The following is a 19,466-nucleotide window of genomic DNA, read 5'->3' as shown; positions in this document are numbered from 1 at the left end:
TGAAATTGGCAGTGAGCCAGGTCCTGTCTTAAAGGGACAGGCACTTTATTATACTTTCTAATTCTTCCAAAGTCTGTCTTTAGGATATATGAGCTGCCTCTAATATGACTACTCTATTCTCATCCTCTAGTGGTATACTCTGCTCTCAGCTCATAAATTGAAAATTGAGGATCTGTAAATCAGGGCAGACTATTTCAGAGAGCCATTGTGAATTTCCAGTCAAATCTTCCAGTTTATCTTAAATATTTCATCTTAATGTCACCTTAAGAAAAGTCTTTGATTCAAGTAAGTTACAACATCCAGTTCTAAACTGATTACACTTCTCTACTGACCTTCTGCTAGGAGACTGCTTGTTAGTATTAACATCACTGCTGCTGACCTAGTATTGAACTAAAGGGAGGGACTTAAAAAAATTATTTAATGATAAACAGGTAAAGAATAGTAACTCAAATGTGGACAGTCTACTCTCTGCTCTATGGGAAGAAGGAATGGAAAGGATCATTTTCTGTCATTATTTGCTGTTTATATTTTTAATGCCATTTTTTTTTTAATACCCAGGGTAACAATCAAATTATTCTGGGGTCTGAGTTGAATGATTTGGGTTATATACTAAATCAGCTACTCCTAATTAGTTGCCAAACATCTGTTGTAAAAATTAAGCTTATAATTTTCACTTTCTCAGTATATTCATAATCATGTGAGCTTTTGCCGGCTGTGACTGCCCTCGAATGGAATCTGAAAAAAAAAATTGTTTGCCTCATTTTTCCTTCTTTGGAACCCCACTGTTCAACAGGTTAAATGAAATTGAAGACATTTCCATGTCTGTTTGTTGATACAGGCATCAACATATTCCATCCTTACTCACCCATTAACAAGTTGGATGTTGAACTTTCTTGTCATTTGAGCTAGCATTTAATAACTTGTCAGTTGAAAGGGCTTTAAGTAAACATTTTCATGTAATATTTAATACAATTCAAGAGTACATGCCCTGAGGCCAAAGATGAATAGACAAAAGTAACAAGCCTTCCTCTTTAGTTTTATATATATATATATATATATATATATATATATATATATATATTTCTACACATCCTAATCCTTTAGTCCTTGAGACTTATAGGCAACAGCCTTAGATCCACAAGAATCCAAAAATAAATAAGGTAGTGATATACGTGATTCCACTTCCTGTACAAGAGCCTCTTAATTGCCTCTCCCCACTCTCTCTAGTTTGCTCCCACCCACAGAATCAACAGAGAAGCAGGGTCAAGGTTATTCGCTTTTTTGCCAAAATAACTTGAGATTAACTTGATTTTGAAACTTAAAAGCTTGTCAGGTATCCAGTTTTCCCAGAAAGCAAGAATCCCACTTGGGTCAAGGTTGGGGTGGTGGATGAGCTAATGAATCCACACCAGCCCTGCGGACAGGGGGCCAGCTTGATGGTCTATATCAAGTCATAAAATTTCAAATGACTTAGTCAGGGGTGGCAACATTCACATGTAAACTGGGCAGAGATGTGAACCTATAGAAGAGGAAAGACTAATGGCGTATTGGGACACTCACACTTCTACCACTTAATGCATTTAAATTTCCAATTTTGAAAGAACTGTGCCAACCAAGCAAAGAGATCAGAAGACACCAGTATGAAACCCTGGTCGTGATGACAAATATGAGGTAGGGCAAGGACGACAAAATGCAACCTCCCTGTCCAACCAAGAAACAGAATAGGTGTTACAGATGAGGTGCATAGACAATGACATGGCCATCACTCCATACAATGGATTCATTGTTTTTCTGTGCTATTAAGGAATCCCTTAAAAGAATTCAAAAAGTAGAGCAGAGACTTGATTTAGATTTTTGTCTAGTTCAAAATTTGAGCTGCCTAATATAGTTGCTTTTGTAATTAAAAAAAAAATATGCCAATGACATCACCAGAGGACACATAAAGCGCTTATGAAAATAAAAGGAAAATACATGAATCAGAGAGCATGAAAATGGAATATCATCTGTTGTCATCCAGATGTCTAAATAAGCTCTATAGTTTCATTGCATACTGTTCATTATTAGCATCCCAATTTCATAGTGTTACAGTGTTTTTTTGGTTTGTTTTTTTTTTAGTTTTTTTACTCCCCTAAAGGCCTTAGCCAAATTTCTTGTCCTTATTTTGGGCCACTTGCAAAAAAACACCTCTTTCTTCTCTCTTCTAAATTTAAAAGAGTGAAGGCTGCACCTCATAACAGTTCAGTTGGCACAGCAGAAATATTACTCACTCCATCTATTGCCTGAGTTTCCACAATGATTTCTGCAGTCCTCTGAATTTCAGGGAAAATGTTTTTCAGAATGTATCTGAGATATCAGGTAAGATTTCATTTCTGTAGTCATGATGTTAAGTAAATTTGCATTCAAGAAACCCAAGAGATTATTATCCAGATTCAACAAATTGTAAATTAGGAAAAAAAATGTGTATCAAATCTAAATTGTAAATTTATTTCAATAAGTGTTGAGAATTTCACTATTGATCTACAAACGCACTTCCTATACTATAGGTAATACTCAAAATTCAAAAATCTGATATGAGGTGGCCTGTCTACTGAACCCACTCTTTCGTCCTCCATCATGTAGTCAAATGGTTTCTGCCTGAAGAAAGAAGCCAGTATCATCCTTATGTTGTTCCCTGCTGGCAAAGAACAAAGTTGACTTCAAAAGAAAATCATTGTCTTGAGCCATTTCTAGTATGGAAGACCAAAGAGCAATTTTTTCAACAGTATTTTTCAAAAGGGCTATTTTACATTAACAGACCTTGGTATCACACCAACTGTGGTTATAGAAAGAGTCAGCACCCCACAACAAAAACCTCAAAGAAAAAGTCTTGAATCCAACCTCCAACTTATTGAGTTTGATAGACTGTGTTTGCGTAATTAAATACATTACAGATTATATCTGTCAAAATGTATAATCCTTAATTAGAACAATGCAGGATGACAACATTGGAGCTATTAAGCTATTGGTCCTGGAAACTCCTACATTCATTACTCATTAAGCAAAAGGATGTATTCAGCAAACAAAAATGCTGGTCTTTCACACTGATGGTTGGTACACTGGTATTAATACTTTCTAGCATAAATTATGGACAGTATTCAAAATTGTTTTCTCTTTTCCTCTTTCAAGTCCCTAGCTTCTGAGTTCCCTCAATACTCTTCATATATAAAAACAGGTGAAAATAAATACAAAATATATGGGTTTTGTTTGGCTTCTTCACATTTGCTGATCCCCTTTCCTATATTGGGTTGAATTGAAAATCATCCCACTCTCCCGAGTGTTGATTACACAGTTATACCAGAGCCCAGGCCTTCCTGGAGAACACCCAGCCTCCTTTATTTAGAAATGGCTTTAAAATCCCAAAACACCTATGTCAGTCCCACTCAAGGCCCTTCATTCCTTCATAAAAACACACTACATTATTAGTCCAATGTACCGTACCAACAACACATGAGCTGTAGCATGGAGGCGCTGGCAGAGAACACAGCAGAATCATTTTTATTAGGTTTTGTCTCAGCAGGAAGGAGCAGAGTGACCCCCAGATGCAAAACTAATGGGCAGCAAACAAAGAGGGTAAGACCGGGTTTTTCTTACAAATCAACAGGCTCTTGTTCCCTGGAATTGGTATCTGCCTCACATCCAAGTGACCAAAGTGTTATACCTGGCTGGGTTTAATTTGTTATTTATGTCAGCTTTGCATATTTGTAAGGTTCAAGGGTTTATTGCCCTGGCCTGACCTTGCCAAGTCAGAGTTAACATGTGGTTCTCTGGTAGCAGTTTCTTTCTAATAAACTTTACTTGAAAGAACATGTGTGATAGATTTTGCTCATGATTAAAAAGAACAGTTCTATGTTCATTGTTCCCCAATTTGGTTTTGAAGTTCTGTTGAAAGTCACCTCTGAACTTAAAAAAAAAAAAAAAAAGAAAATATTGGATATTTAGAATATTCTCTTTTAAATTTTATGGCAGACCTTTATTGTACTTTCTGTTTTAGAATGTCGCATTATTTGTGGCTATTCTAGAAGATGCACATGATCGCGTAGAGCCAAGCTAAACAATAGGTTTCCAAATGGTTAATAACATTTGAAAAATAGTTTAATTTTGGTTGTGAGAATTACTGAAGTTCATTTAGTAATCTCTGGTTTAGAAAAAGAAACATAGTTCAATTAATATGCAAGTAAATATTTTGTTCACCCAACAATAAGATATAAAACAGCAGAACAAGAGAGGGTTATCTTTAATGTGCCTAGTTCATGTCATTATTTATTTTTGGAAGCTACTTTGAAGACAATATATCTAATCCGTGGCAATTATTTCAGTCTTTCAAAGTCAGAATCCAACTTCCATAGTGTCAGAAATTGGCTACTGGAGAGGACTCCCATATCTAGGGTGACCTGACTTGATCTGGTTTGCCAGGGACTTTCCTAGTTTTAAAATAGAAAGCTCCATTGTCCAGGAACCCCCTTGGGTCCAGGCAAACTGAAATGATGAGTTATCCTCCTCTCCCATGTCCAACTGGAGAAGTTTCTGGATCCTTTTTCTTTAGGTTGACCCAGGTATCTGATAAATAAGAATAGTTTCTTGAAGGCTAATAGACAGAGACACTAACCAAAATCTAAATAAATTCATCATTCTGTTCCTAAGGATGAAAAAGACTGGAGCTTCACCTTAATCTGTTGAAGCTGACATCAACAGCCAGTTGTTCATTTTGGTTCATTTCACAATCATAAAATCAGTTAACCTGGATAAAAAGCATCATGAATACTTCCTGCTTGTTGGTTTTCTTGCTTAAGGTCTTTCTGTCCTACTTTTGATTCTGATTTTGATATCCTGGATCCTTCATGAGGACACCAAACCATGGAACAAGTATCATTACGCTTCTGTTAAAATTAGGCAGTAGGGAGTGGCAGTCAGCTTGTCTGGATGAAGAAGGGATGTGCCCTTTTGGAAAAACATTTATTTTCTCCAAAAACCAGGAGCTGAAAACTGGCACCCAGCTTTTCAGACACTTGTTTTGATAGAGTTCTTATCTTAGATAACACAATCTTTTCTGGTTGTTCATGGATAAATGATGCTGTGTTATGTCTTATTATTTAAAAGTTAATATATGATTAAACCAATTATCACTTCTACAGTACAAATAATAGTCAAATTAGTCCAAAAGCATGTGACCTGGGAATTAAGGAAAACATTATTTGGAGATTTTTAAATACTTAGGAGATATATATTTATAACATACCTATTTAAGATATTTTAAAGATACATACATACATATATATAAATTTTATGCATATATGTAAAATTTGGAGATATATCATATATATGATAAATACTTTTTTATCTATTAGTAACAATGAAAATAGGAAAGTGAGAGATTGAATGGAGAGAAGATAATTATTAAAGTTGATTTGTGATTTGAAATCTTTAAAAACAATACTGCAAAGTATATTATTTTTTCTGAGTCTTTGCATAATATGGAGGAAATTATGCCTTAGCAGAGGAACTGGGTGACATCATCTCTCTAGGACCCTCCAGCGTCACCACTTACACACCCATGGCCCTTCTTCCCCCTTGCTGTCATCTGTTTCTAGAGCTGGAATGCAAATGCATACACACACACACACACACACACACACACACACACGCTTCCCCGCCAGAACCCTGTACTCAGGACAGTGCCGGTTTGTATGTACCTAGAGGATGGGGCCACACAGTGGGGAGATGAAGATCTGATGTGAACTGGACCGTAAGTGTGTTATTGGAGGTTTACACATTCCTTTGAAGTATACAGCATTAGCCACTGTCAGGAGAAGATACAAAGCCAGACAGTAATTGCAATAATGGAACAGACAAATGGTCTATGTCCCCATTAAAGTCATCAACACCTCTAATTTTTGAAAGGAGCTGGTTGGAAATAGAGTAATTGTGATTACGTTGCCCATAAAGGCTACGGGTGATCAGCAGTTGTCAGCATTCCCGGTGCCTTTCCAATATCCTTTGGAACAGAGCTAAGTCAATCCTAAAGCTAAAGCACAATTTATTCATGAATTACCTTATAGAGAGGGTGTTTTATAATGTTTAAATGTTTAATACAGTATCTAAGTAACACCTTCCATGTATAACAATTTCTCTTTCTTTCTGAATTTTATTTTTAATCTCTGCTTTCAAGTTCTTTAACATACAGATTTGCTCCAAAACCAGACAATCTGGCCCTCCTTCACCCTAATGCTGTGTTCAACCCTCTTTGTAATTGTGCTTCCTTGCATTTCCTTCATCATTTCTCCGTGGGCTCTTCTGCTTTCCCCATAAAGCTCTCCTCTTCTTCCTTGGCCTGCCTTTCTTCTTCTTGGCCTAATAACTCTATTTCACCAAGATCACAGTTGGAAGACAACTGACAACATGACATCTATAGGCATTTGTAGAGAGTACACCTCAAGGTTTCAGGAAGAGAGTCCTCATTTTTAGAATAGATCCGTAGTGTCTTTCTCAAAACCCTGAAGACCTAATTCTTGTGGTAAATGCATTTAACTTTCCAGGAGTCAAAAATATCAAGAAAACCAGTCTAGTTTTGTGGTCATTGGGAATTTTGAACTGACCGTGTAGAGTGAAACATGAGCCATGATGTTCCTAGTTCATGCCAAAGCATAGAATCCTTCCATATAGGAGGAATGTCATCCCATAAATGACAAAAATAACTGGTGTAAAATTAACTTGACATGAGGCGTCATCAGCTTACTCTCTGTTACCTTTATTCTAAATATGCAATTCTTCATCTGAGAAAAACTGTTGAAACTACACACCATCTACTGGAAAACCTCATTATTAACAAGATCCCTTCATTTGGATTCTCTGGATCTATCAAAAGCTGAAACGCCACACTTTGCCATTTAATCTTTAACAAGGTCCTAGGCCATTGAAACCAGTACAAAGTGAAATTTATGGGTGAACATTTAACTGTTAAATTGTTCTCCGACTCTTCCCAGGTTACTCTCCACTCCAGCGAACCCTCTTTTATTAGCAAGAGTAAATATAGAAAAGCCTACTGTTAAAACACTTAACAGATCTCCTCTGTCAAGGCCTTGAACTGCAGTGTCCACTCCATTTGGAAGCTTCTGCTTCTCTTTTTCTCCCTTTGTTTAAAATATGCTGACCACGCAGTGACCCCTCCTAACCCATCGGTCGAAAATTACAACCAGCCACACAAACAAGCAGCTCGGGGTCAGAAGGAGCAGGGTCTGCTAAAAGTTAGTAATCATACATTAATTCCCTGACATAATTAATCAAAATGAACCACCGTTATCTAGCAAGAAACCTTTAACCTATTACAAAGGGGTCAATTTGCAAACCACTTGAGCCTGGGAGTTTGGTACAAATAGCATACGCCCTTCATCCAGGATGCCCTAAGTAGGGAAAAATGCCTTTGAAGTTCCAAATCTACGAGATTTAGATATAATTTCATCAATCAAGTTAAAAGCCTGCCTCCCTCCAGAAGGATTCTGTGGAGCTCTGTCAACCAGCTTCACGGAGTGGTGACCGAAAATCCATCTGCCAGGCTTTTTCAGTCCCAAGTTGGCTAGAGTTAGTCTGACCTGACAAAAGAGCCATGGGTTTATCAAACTGAAGAGGAAGGAGAGAGATTTGTGGAGGAGTCTGTTTCCCCCTCATGAGAAGAGTAGTAAATGAGATGTGTGTTATGTGCCTGAACTGGTTATATGCCTGTTGACCTTTTTGCTAAATATCTAGTACTTAGATGACGAAGCCTGCCAGGTGTTTCGAATTCATATTCACATTTGCAGTCAGAGAGGAGGAAAAACAGCCAGAAGAATTAAAACTCTTTAGCTGTCATTCAGAGATTTTTTTTTTTTTTTGTAGTTTTACACATGTATACATGTAGTAATGCAAGCACCCTGATGGGATACGCATAGGTGTTCATTGGCAGAAAACAGGGAAGCATGAACTATGGTCCTTTGGACTGTATGACTCTCACCAATGACTTCTGACATCTTTAGAGACTGACGGTGTTTCCTTTTTTGCTTCATATCACTATCAACTCTTGCAACCCTGCAGACTGTAGCCAGCCAGGCTTTTCTGTCCATGGGGATTCTCTAGTCAAGTATACTGGAATGGGTTGCCATGCCTTCTTCCAGAGGAATCTTCCCAACCCAGGGATGGAAGCCAGGTCTCCTGCATTGCAGGCGGATCCTTTACCAACTGAGCCACCTGTCAAGCTCCAGTGGTTTTTTCCAATGGCTTCCAAGTATCTTCAACTGGAGTTGGGGTCTTTCATGTGCTTAGAAATGTATTTCTATCTTATCATCATTTCAGAGTTTCAAAACACTAAAAACCAACAAAAGACATGACACATTGAGTCACCATCTATGCTTTAAAAAGAGAAAATAGATCAGTATCCCTGGTCACATATTTCAGAGAAAAGTGACATAATCAATTTCAGAATTTATGTCTGTCAAAGCATTGATAGAACTCTACCCAGGGTCGCCTGAGAAACATCCCAGTAGGAAGGCAATGTCTTTTGTAATCGTGTACCTAATCGTGTAATCCTGGACGGAAGGTTCTATCCGTTACAAACAGCTTTTCATCCATTTCTGTTTATTTTAGTTTCCTATTATTGAAACAAATACTTTCCACACTGTCATGTCAAACATACATTTTAGTGAATTTGATCATTCCAGTGGGCCCCAGGCATTTGCTAGAAGGTTCTTCAATATGGTAAACATCATCATCTAGACCTGTGTTCAGGGCAAGCTGAACAATGCATGTGCTTCTTCCAAATCAAGAGATACTCGGAGACACTATATTACTCACCTTGCCATCTAAGTCTTGAATCTGTTTTCAAGAAGAGGGGAGGGAGGCCCAGGGAGATTAAATATGTTAACTAAGAACTCAGATTAGCACGTGGCTGAAGAGGTATTCAGATCTAGGCCAGTCTGTCTTCAAACTAACCCATTCCCACCATGTCCAGCTCCCTTTATAATATGCAGCATCTGTGGCATCTATCCTTTTTTACATTTTTAAAAATTATAAAAATAACAAGTGGCCAAAAAAGAAAAGTTTGTGTAGAGATGAAGCATAAAAAGAATGAGCCAGAACATCCCCTCCATTTTTCTAAGTATAACTCACCACCCAGAACAAGAAAGAGGGGAACAGCACTCCTCCATGTCCCACCTAGTTTATTTTTTCAGCTTGAACAGCAACCTTTCAAACCCACTTTGCTCTCACAGGGTCAAGCCCTGCTGGCCCTTTTTCTATTTCTAAGATGAATCAAGCCTGTCTCCTCCTCAGGGCTTATCCCTTGCTGTCCCCTCTACCTGGAATGTTCTTCCTTTCACGTGGCTCTGCTGGTGCATTTGCACCCTTCTGATTTCACTTTAAATATCCCCTCCCCAGAAACGCCTTGTTTGGCACTTGTATCCGAGTCCATCCTTTCCTCTCTCATTTGGCCGTCACATTATCTTCCAGTTAGGTTTTGTCCAGTGCCATGAATCCGATTCAGCATCCATTGCTTATTGCGCTTGCTTGAGCTCTCATGCTGCCCTCCCCCTCCAAAGGCAACAAAGCATCTGTCTTGCTGACCTTTCCATTGCCACCTCCCAGCACCACGCCTGCGTGAATGAGTAAATGAATGAGTGACTTTTGGCAAAGTCACACTCTAAAATGGAGTTTGGGGAAGCTCATTCTTTATTCACTGGCTCACAGGGGTATTGAGAAAAGAGCGCCAGTGGCTCTACAAAATTCTCTGACTTGGCAACTGAAAGCAAGAAGACAGACTCTCCTTCTTTGGCAAAGCCCTGGACTTTGGACTTTCTGCTCAACATGAACGTTAGGAAGTTGTGCTGGCTCTTCTGCAAAGGCAACTCCAAGGATGCAGATGTCCATTTTTGTGCTTTGTTTCACTTTTTACTTTATACTTTCATGCTTTCTTTCACTGCTGGAATGCACAATCCTGCTTCACCAGTACTTAGAACTAAGAACACAGAAGCTAGCTTTTGTCTGAGAGCCCCCTCCCCATGTCAGGATTGTGACAGACATTTTTCAGGACCTCCTAACAAGAAAGCCCCTGCCTTCACCCTGCAGTTGAAGGAATAGCACCTCAGCAAGGATCAGCAACAACAGCCCTTCCCTGGTGGCTCAGCAGTAGAGAATCTGCCTGTCAGTGCAGGAGATGCAGGTTCAATCCCTGGGTCAGGAAGATCCCCTGGAGAAGGGAATGGCCACCCACTCCAGTATTCTTGCCTGGAGAATGTCATGGACAGAGGAGCCTGGTGATGGGGTCGCAAAGAGTGGGACATGACTGCGTGACTAAAACAGCAGCAAAGGATCAGCAATACCTGCGAAGTAGCCTAAGTGCAAATCGCATGCCCCGCCCCACACCATCCATCCAGCCACCATTCGGAACAGAACACAGACAACACCAACAAGCCCAGAAAGGCTAGGCCTACACAAAAGGCCCAGCTCACAAGTGCCATCATTTGAACACAACCCAGTCAGACTCACCAGTGATTCGTTTCCGATAATATCTTACTGTCATTCACCCAGTTAATGAATACAAAAGTAGATTTTCCCTTTCCAAAGGGTTGCCTGATGGCCAAAATCCACGTCCTCCCCATCCCACAGGAACCAGTCTTAGGATGCTAATGGGCCTGCCAGCAGGGCACTCCTGCTCACACGTGCCCTGGACCCTTCCACTGTCTGTGTGTGGATATGCAGGCAGGGAAGACAGGCAGAGGGCCTGAGAGCCCCCAACCAGGGCCCAGAGCAGGAACAGGAACGCATGAGGGCTCTCATAGAGGCCCCCGGAAGCTGTTCCTTGAAAACATCCCTGAATCCAAATTGAGGCGAATGCTCCCTGTGCTCCTTCTTGAGAGGAGGTCACAGGTTCCAGCTGCTCCCGACCCTCGGGCCCTCCCTGCTATGGTGCCTGGTTTGCATCTTCACGAGCCTCTGGACCCCACCAAGGACCACCCCACCACCCCCCACCTCCAGTTCTGTTGCTCCTGGGAGACATGGACCCCCTGCTGGGAATCTGGGGACCTGGGTCTCCCTGCTTGCTGGTCAAACTGCAAAGCAACGTGGCTGGGAAAATGTGTGGATGAAATACAGGGCTGGGTGGCCAGCAGCTCCCCAGTGCAGTGCAAATGAGAAGGCAGGCCAGGATGGTACAAGCTTCCCTTGTCCAGGGATGCAAAAGACTGTTGGAACCTCAGGGGTTGCCTGTGCCTTCCCTCTGCTTCATGTCACAAATTTTCCAAGGATACGAGGCGGAGGACATGAATTTATAAATTTGCAAGGGCTTCACACCTTGAAACAAGATCCTGATTTTACTGTTGATCTGTGAAGAAGAAAAAAAAGATCTGGGAAGAAACTGAAATTACTACTATTCTCAGAGTTACTCATTACAAGCAACTCATCAGAACCCTTCTAAAAATGTCTAGTTACATGTTCACCCTTAACAAGGAAAGAGGGAATCATAGTCAGTTCAATTTATATTTTCCATATTCTCCCACTGAAGCAATTTTTTTAAGGAACAATCTTAGGTATTTATTTTATAAAATCATTAAAACCAAATGAAGGAGACTTGCTGTTAAATTGTGAGAACTTTGCTTATGCTGTAAAACTCAGCCCAGAGAAAAAATGTTTAGCACTTCACAATAAGTCATGGTTTTAAACATTATTCACAAAAAAATTGAGGATGCTATGTATGTACTCCCAAAACTAAGTGCTTTCTGCACACAGAGGTCAGGGGTGGGGGACACGGGGGGCTTCAGACTGATTTCAACACTGCCTTTTAGGGAACCTCCAATGAGGTAATGCATCATCCCCAAAGAGGAGATAAGACATTGGTAAGAGATTTGCTGGAATCAGAAGAATTTGAGTTCAGACCCCAGCTCTCCTCCAACTAACTGTTTGACCTTAAAATAGTTCTATGACTCTCTAAGCCTTCATTTCACCATCTGTAAAATGGAGACATTAATCCTTTCTTTATGAGCTTATGAAAGATCAGAGGGTGTGTGTTGCACCTATGAAGTGGAAAGTATTATATTCTGTGAAGATTTACCCAGTACAAAGGCAGGATAGTTGTCATTTCTCCAATTGTACGTTTCTTTGAATTGAATTCAAGTTCTGACTCTCCTGGGCTACATCATATTCTAACTGTTCACAGATGAGGAATTTGGATTTGAAGCTACACTACAGAGCCCAGAGGGAATTCTCCCTTGGAGGAATCAGCTCCAGTTATTAAAAATACTTTTTTTTCCCCCTAGAACAGCTATCCCCAGACAAGGTTTCATGACACCCCAGGGTGTCTCAAATGATCTCCAGAGATACTGGAAAATTCTCAAGTTGTTCTCAAATAAGAATCGTTTCTTTTTCATATGTTTGCTTCAGGTTTAGAATTAGCCTGTGCCTTATATGAACCTATTTGGTTGGGTGAAAGTGCTATGGAATGCAGAAAAAAGCTTGGGTATCAAAGTGGCAAAAAGATTGAGAATCCTTTGAACATATAGCCCTCCCGATTTTCTTAATTTCACATTGTAAGGATTTCCATATTTCTCAACCTGGCAAAACAAAAGCAGGATGTATTATGGGGCTAAAAATATCAAGAAAAAAAAAAAAAAAAAACACGATCCTGTGCTGGTATCTGAGTGTATATTTGAAAGCTAGAAGTGTTCATTTTTCTCCCTTAGGCAGTAGATCTCCACCAGGGTGATTCCTGCGTGACTCTGTCATAAGCCAGGGTATGTGGTGGGAGCTGGTAGATGCACAGTTCCTTCCTCCTGGAGCCTCTGTTCTCAGCTTGGGAGTCCGTCTAACAACAAAGATAGCCCCAGCCCCACTTATCAATGGCTCCTTAACTTCTCAAAAATGGAATTACTGCTGGGGCAGCAACCCCAAGCTTCTCCTTGGCCTCCTGACATTCATTGCCCCCACATATTAGAGATACCACTTTTCCTGATTATATCCAGGACAATTAAGAAAATCATGTAAATGCCTCTTAGGAATTAGCCTGGGTTCTGCTTCTCACTCCAAAGATGTTAGCTTAAGCAATGATACTCTGCCTAAAAGTAAAATCATTGCACAGCATAGAGATATTGGCAAGTTTTTCAGAACCTATAGATGTTGGGTAAAGAGAGAGAAAGGGGGAGATGGAGGGAGTGAAGGAGAGAGGAAGAAGGAGGGAAAGAAAGAAAGAAACAAAGGAGGGAGAGAGAGAAGGAAGAAGGGAGGAAAAGCACAGCAAAGAAACAAAAAACTACTTTCCTCCAAAGCGTTCTTTTAATGGCATATGCAAAACAAGGACTTCTATCATTTTAAATGATTTTCAAAATGAAAGCATTACTAACTTGGCTTGAAAAGTCCACCTAGAATCTTCCTTTTTCTGACTGGTAAGAGCTGAGTAGATTCCCTCATTTGAAAATGTGGTGAGAATACCTCATTGTCAGTGATACAAACTCTTTTCTGACACACCCTCCAGCTTTAAATGGAACTAGCAAGGAAGGGGTTTTTAGAAAATGATTACTGTCGAAATTAAATGCAAAACCAATGACTGGCACAACAACACTGGTTTTGGGGGGAAGGGGCAATTGATTGTGGCATTTCCTAAGAAAATCCATTTCTGAGAGAAGACAGGAGACTGTCGGTGGTGAAGTGTGATAAATAACATTTTTATATTTATGACGAATGCCATAGATAGAAAGAGTCTCCCACCAAGTCCTGGGGATGCTCAGTCTCTGTGGGTTGCTGCTGATTGTCTGAAAGTTCTCATTTTTATCCGTCCAAAAACCCTCAAATTTTTCCCTCCACGACCAGGTCTCCCGGCTCCTCCTGGTTTGTGTCACAAGTTCAATTAGGTTATTTAGACACTTCGGACATTTAAATTCTTTGTTTGTGTATGTTTAAAATCAAGGGAAAATGTCATGGAAGGTTACCAAATCCATGTAATTTACCCAAGAAATGAGTCTACTGGGTAAATACATATTGAGGCAATTTTTAAATTCATATTTATTTACTCTACACACCTCACTCTGTGGAATAAATAAATATTTGAGCTGTGCACTCTGTGTGTTAAAGCACCTCATGAAAATGTATGTTGACACTGCATGTGCAAAAAGAATCTCTCTTCTAAGTTTTATATCTGAGCTGTTTGACTTTGGGGGAAATAGGAAAAAAGAAGCAAATGGAACCGTTTTTTATGGATGTAATTACCTGGCCACATTCTTGACACCCCCCCGCCCCCCACCTCCCAACCAACACCCATCAAAGCTGATTTGAGATTGGCGTCTGAAACTTTCCACAATTTTCCCCTTTTCTTTTCAAAACAACTTCTTCTGCACCAAAAAGTGTGCTTTGTAATTAATTCCTTTCAATCTGGCCACACCTCTTTCTCCAGGAGGTATCGAGTCATTTCGGGAGAGTCACTTCTCAGTGTTGGATCCATTTAAATGGATGGATCTTAAAATCTGGAGTCTGTTGCTTTTGTTCTGTCCCGGAGACCTGGGAGTAGTACCCTTCAGACATTTTATTGATCATTCTTCCCCTTTGCCTCATACATGCTAATTTACCTCTGTAGCAAAACAATCTTATTATCATGTTAATTAGTGGGAGGGCTGTTGAGGTTTTCCACTTCATTACCTACTAATTTCAAGATAAATGAATCCACAGGTTCCTAAGTAAATAAGGTCACCTATCAAGCACTTGTAAACGTGTTTGTAAACAGGGAAGGGGGGTGGGAGGCAGAAGGCAACATGTTTGGTTTTCAAATGAGTAGGCTGGTTGGGTTTGGCTTTTGGTAGGGCCAGGGGTCCCACCGGGGGTGGCCCTGTCCCTGAACTCATTTGTAATGGATAGGGAACGTTTGCTGTCCACCTGGCTTCTCAGTGGGGCATTTCCTTTAGCGCTCTCAAAGGGCTCTTTGTGGCCTGATTCATTCTGTGCATTGGGCGCTCATCGTGGTCGCTTTGTAGAGAAAGCCCGAAGTGAGGTTTACACTGGGCAGGAGAGCTTTGAAAGGGGCTGGCCAGTGGGTGGTGTGATTACAAATCACCCTGCTCCCAGGTTTCCCACCCTTCCTCCTGTGTGGGGGGCTGGGTTGTTCCTAGTTTCTCTGGCTTAAAAAGTCAAAGAATTCTTACAAGGGGCATTAGAAAATTAGGCCTGCTGATAGCAATTTTTTGTTGTTGTTTTTGTTAGCAGGTTTCATTAGATGGAGGGGGTGGGGGGAGAAAAACCTTTGGGAGATTTCACCTTAAATACCAAAGACTTTAAATGCCAGAGTGCCTGGGAATGACTCTTTTTAACCTTCTATCCATTTGTCTTTTTAAAAAGTCAGTACAAACGAAGAGTTACTGTCTCGCCTTTTAATCTGTGACTGATGCTCGCACTTGAAAAATACAAAGGAAAGAAAAAGTTTTATATTTTTATCCACCAGCAGATCCCCTTTTGGAATCTGGAGAGGGTTCTATTTTGTATGTGGATCCTCCAGGGGCATCCTTGCCCAACAATATAACTGGCATCCGAAACATTGAATTCTGCTTTTTTTTTTTTTTTTTAATTAAGATAATAAATTGGTCTTAAATTATCCCTGAAATCAGGCCAGTGTTGATTACAATGGGGCTCACGCTGTGACAGCTCAAGATGATGTTATTTTTATTCCTTTTCAACGAGATCTTAATCTCTCCCTGCGTGTAAACAAATTGTCACTGTAACCTTGTTCTAATCTCCCAGTCCAAGACCTTTAGAGCGTTGGGAGATAACAGATCAGGCCGAGATTTCATCAGCTCTTCAGCGTGGGCCGACAGGACGCGGCTCACTCCCACTGACTCGGTCTTTAAACGGTGAAGCAGAGTTAATAACTACATCCTACATGAAAAGCGCTACGGAAACCTTTGAAAGCAGTATGTGCCGTGTAGTTAGAGTCTCGAAAATGCAAGCCAGAGGTGCGGGTGAAAAACGCCGTGGCTTCCAGGAGGGCTGGAGTCTGCCACTTGCCCGTCCTGACCGCTCCGTTCCCAGGAGCACGGTGGGGCGGGGCCGCCGGCGAGAAGATTGCAGAGAAGACCCTCAGAGAGAGACAGGGAGAGCCAGCTCCAGGAAGGGAAAGAAGAAAAGGGACGTAAAGAGACTCAGTCGGTGTGAAAAAAAAATAATAACAAAGTGAGGAAGCTGGGGAAAATGACCCAGCAACTTGTCGATGCAACCGACAGACCCCTTTTGCTGTCTTCACTTTTTTGGCTAGTGAGCAAAAACATTCCGGAGAGAAAGCGAATCGGATTACCTTCCCAGGCATTTGAAAATATCAGTGTGTGACTTTATCTTCAAGAACTTCTTGTATGCCCTGAGAGGGACAGCCTGTAAGCGTTCTGTGAATGTCTCCAGACACTGCTGAGCAGGGACCATCACTAAGGAGATGCTTAGTGAACCGCAGCTCTGAGCCCCGCAGATGAACTGTTTGACTTGTATGTTTTGAAGTCATGGAAGAGACAGACCCAGAGTGTTGCAGCCCCTCAGGCCTGTTGGGCCTGGCAAGGAGATTGAAGAGTCCCTGTGGAGGTCTTTCCCCAGACTCCAGCAGAGCCCACCCCACAGACATCTTCAGACCCGCACTCCTTCCCTCTTTAGGTCTTCCCAATCAACTTCCCCATGTCCTCTGACTCCCCAAAATTTCTTGGCTAATTAGGTTTAAAAATAGGACAATGAGGTTTAATGGGTGATTTTCTTTTCAATTAGTAGGGAATTTTGATCACCAAAAAGGGCTTCCCTAATGGCTTAGAGCGTAAAGAATCCCCTTCAATGTAGGAGACCTGGGTTCGATCCCTGGGTCGAGAAGGTCCCTTGGAGAAGGAAATGGCTACCCACTCCAGTACTCTTGCCTGGAGAACTTCATGAACAGAGGAGACTGGTGGGCTACAGTCCATGGGGTCCCAAAGAGTTGGGCATGACTGGGTGACTGACACTTTTGATCACCAAAAGGGGTGCTTCAACATAGAGAGGGTAAGCTCTCAGTTTGCCTGATTCCTAAAGAAGATGTTTGGAAAATAGATGCATTTCCTTGTATTTTTGAATGGTAAAGTCACAGACTGGCTCAGCTGTGTAACCTCTGAGGATCTGTAAAACAGGGAAATAGCAACATCTTCCTTCCAAACTATTGCAAAAATAAGGTGAGTTAATGTCAATAAAATATGAAAGATTGCCTTGCATATTAAAAATAAATAAAATGAAACTTTTCACAGCATGTTAATTTTTAACCCCTCACCACCCCACCCCTCAGAACACACCAGAACCTGAATTTAATTTACTTATAGAATAAAAGCATTTGCTTTGAGGTCTGGGTAAACACCTTTGCCCCTGCAGACAAATGGGTAGTTTATAGGAGGAACTGCTTGGCGATTTTCAGGCATGCTGTGAGAAATAGTCCTGCATGGAGGAAATTTTTTTCGTGGGTCAGGGGTTTTTCTTTTTTCTCTAGTTTCTCCAGAGACGTTTTTCCTCTTTAAGAAACACTGGCTTTTATAATATTAGGTGATGTTTAAGTACCTGCTGGGTATTAGTCTGCTTAATTTTATTTTTCATTAAGTCAAAGGATTTGCACATAATTGGTTTCCCTCCGGGCTTCGATACCCACCTGTGGTTAGCAGCCATCATTGGCATATAGCTTTCAGACAAAGGTGGCTTTGCTTCTCTTTCTTTCTTTCTTTTTTTAACAACTCTTGGAGGCTTACATCAGGTCATTGGTTTACTTCATTTTTGACAATAATATTTATTGCACTTTTTCTGAGTATAAGAGTAATATGTTCATTAAAGAAAGTTTGGCAAAGAAAAATTTTATACATGCATTTCTACCTTTTATTGAGCACTTATTATTTGCAAAACCCTTGTAAAGCTTAAGCCTTGCAGGCTTACCCACTTAATCTTCATAACAATTCTGTGAATTAAGTAACCGGACTCAAGTCCACAGAATTAAGAGGTGGAAGAGTCAAGAATGTGGATCTGTCTTTTTCTAAAAAGAATGGTTTTTAATCCTACATGTAATATTATCTGTGATAAGTAGGCAGACAGGCAAGAGGCATGCAGTTATATAAAGAGGAAAAATAAAAACAACAAATCTGTTATCAACTGGGTGAGGGAATCTTTCCTTCTAAAGTGTGACTTATTGAATGATGTGTTTAGACTCGGGTTTGATTTCTGGGTCAGGAAAATCCCCTGGAGGAGGAAATGGCAACCCACTCCAGTATTCTTGCCTGGAGAATCCCATGGACCAAAGTCTATCCGGTCACAAAGAGTCAGACCAACTGAGCACACGTGCAAAGTGCAACTTATTGAAGGATGTGTTTGGGTCACACTGGTTGAGAGCATAAATTTTATGTCAAACATGTAAATATTACAATTGTGTTCTTACCACTCATTAAGAGCTAGAACTTTGAGTATCTCAGTTCATTCAGGCTGTTATAACAAAATACAACAGATTGGGTGGCTTATCAAAGGCAGAAATGTATTGCTCACAGTTCTGGAGGCTCCAAACTCAAGATCTGGGTGCCATCAGATCATGCAAGGATCCTCTTTCAAGAGACTGACTTATTTCTGTATCTTATATGGTAGAAGGGGCTCAGAAACTCTGTGGGATCTCTTTTTATAAGGCACAACCCACTCCAGTACTCTTGCCTGGAAAATCCCATGGACGGAGGGGCCTGGTGGACTGCAGTCCATGGGGTCGCTAGGAGTCGGACATGACTGAGCAACTTCACTTTATTTTTTCACTTTCATGCATTGGAGAAGGAAACGGCAACCCACTCCAGTGTTCTTGCCTGGAGAATCCCAGGGACGGGGAGCCTGGTGGGCTGCCGTTTATGGGGTCACACAGAGTTGGACACAACTGAAGCGACTTAGCAGCAGCAATTTCATTCATGAGGGCTCCACCTTCATGACCTCTTACCTCCCAGAGGCACCTCTTCCTAATACCATCACCTTTGGGGGTTAGGATTTCAACATATACATTTTTGGGGAGGACACAAATGTCCAGACCATAATATTAAATTACTTACTCTTCTTGCCCTCTCTTTCATCATCTGTAATATGACATTCAACTCATAGTTGGTATGAGGATTCAATGAAAAAAAAATGTACAAAAAGCACCTAACACGATAATATGATAACTAAAACATGGGAGAACTCATTACACACACATACTACATACATGCATATATTACAAAATCAGAATGACACCCTACATAGCATTCATTCTCTAGCATATATTTTTAAAATTTAGCATTATATCTTGAACATTTCCCATTTCAACTAATATTCTTTTGACACAAATACTTATTTCTTGCAGTTTCACCACAATTTAATTTAATGATTCTCTTATTGTTGTGCATTTAATTCATTTCAATTGTTTTTTTTTTTTTTTTTTTTTGCCATTT

The sequence above is a fragment of the Bos indicus x Bos taurus genome, chromosome 21, assembly GCF_003369695.1.
Source record: "Bos indicus x Bos taurus breed Angus x Brahman F1 hybrid chromosome 21, Bos_hybrid_MaternalHap_v2.0, whole genome shotgun sequence".
In the NCBI taxonomy this organism is placed as follows: Eukaryota; Metazoa; Chordata; class Mammalia; order Artiodactyla; family Bovidae; genus Bos; species Bos indicus x Bos taurus.
This window is presented reverse-complemented; position numbering follows the sequence as displayed.